Source organism: Salvelinus fontinalis, chromosome 20, assembly GCF_029448725.1.
Source record: "Salvelinus fontinalis isolate EN_2023a chromosome 20, ASM2944872v1, whole genome shotgun sequence".
Lineage (NCBI taxonomy): Eukaryota > Metazoa > Chordata > Actinopteri > Salmoniformes > Salmonidae > Salvelinus > Salvelinus fontinalis.
In genome coordinates, this window is record NC_074684.1 from 19432488 (window position 1) to 19438925 (window position 6438).

The following is a 6438-nucleotide window of genomic DNA, read 5'->3' on the forward strand; positions in this document are numbered from 1 at the left end:
ATTATCACTCAGCCCCATGACTCAGGGCTGAACGACTGATTAACTTGGGTGCATCAGTATACACACACAAAAGGATAGTGCAAAATGAGTCCCATTCAAATCATATTGGCATCAGCCAAACAAGTGCACACATTTACTGTAACACCCTGTAGCTCTATTCCAAAGCATATCCCCACACTTGGCTCAAACACAACAGTCCCAGGCTCCAGGCTCACACAAATGCTCGGCCAAACACAGGTATTTACGGGAATGTTGTGTTCCGAGTGGGAACCTGCTGCTTCTGGAAGGTTATAAAAGGGTTTGTTAATGAGCCCTGCAGATTTAAATCTGTTACTTCATGCCCTAATTGTTCTGTTGCCAAGCTGAGCTCTACGGTCAGGCCAGTGACCAGATGTCTGCAGTTATGACTATGCTTTATTTTTTCCTGTGACGCATGATCATGACATAAGCTCATTCAGAATTGAAATGATCTAAAGGAAGAAAAGGCAAAACTAGATTCCTGGCTGCATCCCATCCAAAACACACAGAGAATAACAAGTTCTGGGCCCTAATGTTGAATAACTGCTAGGATGATATTTACTGTGCCTTCGGAAAGTATTCAGACCCTTTGACTTTTTCCACATTTTGTTACGTTACAGCCTTATTCTAAAATTGATTTAATAAATACAAAATAATTCAGAAATCTACACACAATACTCCATAATGACAAAGCAAAGACAGGTTTTTAGAAATGTTTGAAAATGTATTAAAAATAAAAAACAGTAACACCTTATTTACATAAGTACTCAGACCGTTTGCAATGAGACTCGAAATTGATCTCAAATGTATCCTGTTTCCATTGATCATCCTTGAGATGTTTCTACAACTTGGAGTCCACCTGTGGTAAATTCAATTGATTGGACATGATTTGGAAAGGCACACACCTCTCTATGTAAGGCCCCACAGTTGACAGTGCATGTCAGAGAAAAAGCCAAGCCATGAGGTTGTTGAAATTGTCTGTAGAGCTCCGAGACAGGATTGTGTCGAGGCACAGATCTGGGGGAAGGGTACCAAAAAATGTCTGCAGCATTGAAGGTCCCGATGAACACAGTGGCCTCCATCATTCTTAAATGGAAGAGGTTTGGAACCACCAAGACACTTCCTAGAGCTGGCCGCCAGGCCAAACTGAGCAATCGGGGGAGAAGGTCCTTGGTCAGGGAGGTGACCAAGAACCCGATAGTCACACTGACAGAGCTCTAGAGTTCCTCTGTGGAAATGGGATAACCTTCCAGAAGGACAACCATCTCTGCAGCACTTCACCAATCAGGCCTTTATGGTAGAGTGGTCAGACGGAAGCCACTCTTCAGTAAAAGACACAGCCTGCTTGGAGTTTGCCAAAAGCCACCTAAAGAATCTTAGACCATGAGAAACAAGATTATCTTGTCCTGAATGTCTTTTCTTTTTTTTTTTCTTTTTTTTCTCCCCTTTTCTCCCCAATTTTCGTGGTATCCAATCGCTAGTAATTACTATCTTGTCTCATCGCTACAACTCCCGTACGGGCTCGGGAGAGACGAAGGTCGAAAGCCATGCGTCCTCCGAAGCACAACCCAACCTAGCCGCACTGCTTCTTTAACACAGCGCGCCTCCAACCCGGAAGCCAGCCGCACCAATGTGTCGGAGGAAACACCGTGTACCTGTCCCCCTTGGTTAGCGCGCACTGCGCCCGGCCCGCCACAGGAGTCGCTGGAGCGCGATGAGTCAAGGATATCCCTACCGGCCAAACCCACCCTAACCCGGACGACGCTAGCCAAATTGTGCGTCGCCCCACGGACCTCCCGGTCGCGGCCGGCTGCGACAGAGCCTGGGCGCGAACCCAGAGACTCTGGTGGCGCAGTTAGCACTGCAATGCAGTGCCCTAGACCACTGCGCCACCCGGGAGGCCCTTGTCCTGAATGTCAAGCATCACGTCTGGAGGAGACCTGCCACCATCCCTACGGTGAAGCATGGTGGTGGCAGCATCATGCTGTGGGGATGTTTTTCTGCAGCAGAGACTGGGAGACTATTCAGGATCAAGGCAAAGATGGACAGAGCAAAGTACAGAGAGATCCTTGATGAAAACCTGTTCCAGAGTGTTCAGGACCTCAGACTGGAGCGAAGGTTCACCTTCCAGCAGGACAACAACCCTAAGGACACAGCCAAGACAACACAGGAGTGGCTTCAGGTCAAGTCTCTGAATGTCCTTGAGTGGCCCAACCAGAGCCCGGACTTGAACCCGACCGAACAGGAGAGACCTGAACAGGAGAGACCTGAAAATAGCTGTGCAGCGACGCTCCCCATCCAACCTGACAGAGCTTGAGAGGATCTGCAGAGAAGAATAGGAGAAACTCCCCAAATACAGGTGTGCCAAGCTTGTAGCGTTATACCCAAGACTCAATGCTGTAATCGCTGCCAAAGGTGCTTCAACAAAGTACTAAGTATAGGGTCTGAATAGTTATGTAAATGTGATTTCATTTTATTGCATTTTTTTTAATTAGCAAAAATGTCTAAACCTGTTTTGCAACGTCAATATGGGTTAATGTGTGTATATTGATGAGACGATTTTTTTTTTAAATCAATTTTAGAATAAGGCTGTAACATAACAAAATGTGGAAAAAGTGAAGTGGTCTGAATACTTTCCGAAGTCACTGTACAAACTCATACTTTGGCACTGTGTCGGCAGTCTCCAAGGGCTGATTTGTGGTTTCAAATAAGAGGAAAGGTAAAAGTTCAGTTGTCTAGGACATTACAGCTGGAGTGTCCTAGCAACAATACCTCAATTGGTCTAGTTTTATATAGATTCTTTTATATTTTGAATGTGGGTATGCACTTGACACAATAGTTATAAGCATAGAAGTGAGATAATATATAAACAAACTTGAATAATGCCCTTGGCATAGGTTCTTATGGCATGGTGTTACGTTTTAGAAGATGAAACCCACTGGGCACACTTGTTGAATCAATGTTGTTTCCACGTCATTTTAATGAAACGATGTTGAACCAACATGGAATAGACGTTAAATTGATGTCTGTTTCTCTCGCTGTTGTATTTTATCTGCCAGGGCATTTAAATCAATGTGGGTTATAGCCTAGTCCCTCATGTTGCCCCATTTAAAATTGACTGCATGGGCCATTTGTTTCGGCAGTCTCTGAAGTTTGGCATTGAGTTCAAAGTGTCCGTCTTGAAGTAATTATGCGCCTTTCATACATCACAACTCTAACTTGATATTCACGCTTAATCTTTAGATCCACATGTCCTCAGTTTAGCTCAATATTGTGTTACCAGCTACTGCTTTTGTAATGTATCCTACAGTACTACTGCATAACATCATTGGAAGTCAATGTCCCACATTTACAGTTCCCTCCATAGTGTATTTTTTATAACCTTTATTGTTATTTACAATGACGGCCTACACCGGCCAAACACGGACGATGCTGGGCCAATCACGGCCGATTGTGATACAGCCTGGATTTGAACCAGGATGTCTGTAGTGACGTTTCAAGCACTGTGATGCAGTGCCTTAGACCTCTGCGCCACTCGGGAGTTTACATTACATAACTTCAGTAATTGGTCTTAAACCTAAAGGTGATAGCGTTCTGACCTTTAGACACATCATTAACTACTACAGTCCAACCGTGACGCCTGCGCGGTTTCGACTTTGTGTATTTCTTCTGCATCCGTAGATACCAACCATTAGTCTGTGTGATTAACAGGGGGCTGAGCTAGAGAGGTGTTTGTGATACAAGGGCGGATCCCGAAGTCCGAATGGTTGGAGCTACAAACCTCACGCACACGCACATGTAACATGTTTTGCTATATGATGCTCAAAAGAGTCGTTAGCAGGTAAGGGCTTCTCTTACGTAGAAGATCATAGGAAACCCCAGGACATAGTGTCTATGATACTGTAATAAGCTCACAATGTTGCAGTCACAAACTCCACACAGTTGTCACTGACTAGTTGGATATTCATTTCCCAGTGAGCAAACAATTTCTGTACATACATCATTGACATAAATTTTTAACAGGATTTTGCTTTGGTAGTCCTTATTGCCAATAAAACTCATGAATGCAACTGTTTGTGTCAAATTGTTTAGTGTTCTACTTGTTGTCCTGAAAATAAAATGGTAAAACACTTTATTGTGAGGCTAAATATAAGGGCTGCAAATATAAATGAAAGTCTGATAAATAAATGAAAAGCAGATTTTTGCTGGGGTCTCGGGACTGATAGGGTTAATAGATATCCTTCCAAACAGCTGAATTACAGCTGCTATTAGAAACATTCAGGCCTCAACATCTGTATGCAAGTATACACAAATGTGTTAAAAATAGAGGCCTCTAAACTCTAGCCAATATGGCCTCTCTCTGCATCACTGACAAATCAAACCAGTCATGAACTTCCCATTAATCAGTGGCCAGGCAATTTATTTGATAGCAGTTTTATGTTGATTTAATCTGTTATGGATTGAAACAAAGGGCCTCTCATAATAAACTCATGATACTGGAAGGTAGGCTATTTACAAAACGGCTGCCCCAGTAACAGTAATGCAATAACATTTAAAACACATTGCTTATTAATCTCAACTACAGAGGGGATGTTCTATTTAAATTGATTAATAACCTGATGAAAGTGTTTAAATGAATGCTGATTGAAGCTGTTTGCATAGGGGCTAATATCATGCATATTGTTAGATTATCCTAGTGATTATGATATTATGTCCGCTCTCCAAGCCAAAAGGCCATTTCACAGCGGGGAAAGGACAACCTCTTACCGTGTGCTTATGCGATTGAAGGAAAAACACATGTCTGTTGTCTTTCATCATGCAACTGTCTCTGTCGCTCACGCACACTTTCTCTTTCTGAAATCTCCTTCAGCTCATGTTCTAAAGATGGAGCTTTATCAAATCAACCTGGAATCCATTTCTTAAGAAACAAATTGCTTTCAGAAACTTTTCCAAACTAAGGATTATTTGAGCATCTTGCAATGCTTATCCATCCATTGATTTACTGGCTGGTAGGATTCCCATCCAAGGTCACAACATTTTGTACAGTCACTGCATATTGAAAAACATCAGTAGAGCAGAATAAAACTAAAACAATCACAAAAATATGTTGAGAATGGACCAAAGTGGACAAAAGCAATGAAAGGGTTTCTGTTGGAACGTATAGATGGACTCCATTAGAGCAACTAGATAATTGACTCTGTATGGGCCCTGAGGTACTAGGAGAGAAGGAGCCAAGTAAAAGGTTCACTTAGAGGATAGAGAAAAATTTGCTCATTTAGCTAGAGTAATAATCTTAAAATTGTTCAGTGATGGGATAACTTCCTCCTGCCCTGTCCAGATCCTCTCTGTACTTCCTCAGTCATCCGTATCTTGGTGACTGTTGATGTGACTACTGCCCATATGGTTCACAGAGAAGCATCTGCTCTTCCTCTGGTCTGGTGAGAGTTAACATTATAGCATCCTGCTAACATTATAGCATCATGATATCAATGTTGGGAATAATTGATACAATAGTTGGCATTGCATGACCCATGGCTAATAATGCACCCATATGGATGGTAATTAGATGGTATGTGTTATTAATTAGCTAATAATGCACCCATATGAAGGGTAATTAGATGGTATGTGTTATTAATTAGCTAATAATGCACCCATATGGGGGGTAATTAGATGGTATGTGTTATTAATTAGCTAATAATGCACCCATATGAAGGGTAATTAGATGGTATGTGTTATTAATTAGCTAATAATGCACCCATATGGAGGGTAATTAGATGGTATGTGTTATTAATTAGCTAATAATGCACCCATATGGAAGGTAATTAGATGGTATGTGTTATTAATTAGCTAATAATGCACCCATATGGAGGGTAATTAGATGGTATGTGTTATTAATTAGGAAACTGCATACTGAGAAACTATTCCATTTCAATTCCAAAATAATATGCAATGTCCCTGCACAATGATCAATGAAGACTGTTGGTGATTTAATTTTAGCAAATGTACTTTCCTCCCTTATAATCAGGATAAAAAGTAAGGGTTTGTATTGGATGTAAGTAAGGCTGGGTTGAAAATCCAATGTGCTGTTATACGTCTACTGACAGATCATCTCACTCCATGGCAAATCGATGGATACATTGTATTATAAGTCAATTAAGCTGATGTTTGTCTTCTAAAGTGGTCTATAACCATTCAACGACATGGTTTCTGAAATGACTTGAGGTTTGCCTCTTTTCTTCTGGACATTAATTACCCCTGACATGTCAGACATGGAGAAAAGTATTTCATTTTAAACAGCGGAGGGAGGCCATAGGCAGTAAAGGTGCCCATTCCTCCATGTTAAAACATTTGTTAGCAATTAGCTTGAGCTGCAGAACGGACTTTCTGTGCACCCTCCTCCCCTCCCTCTGCTTCCCCTCT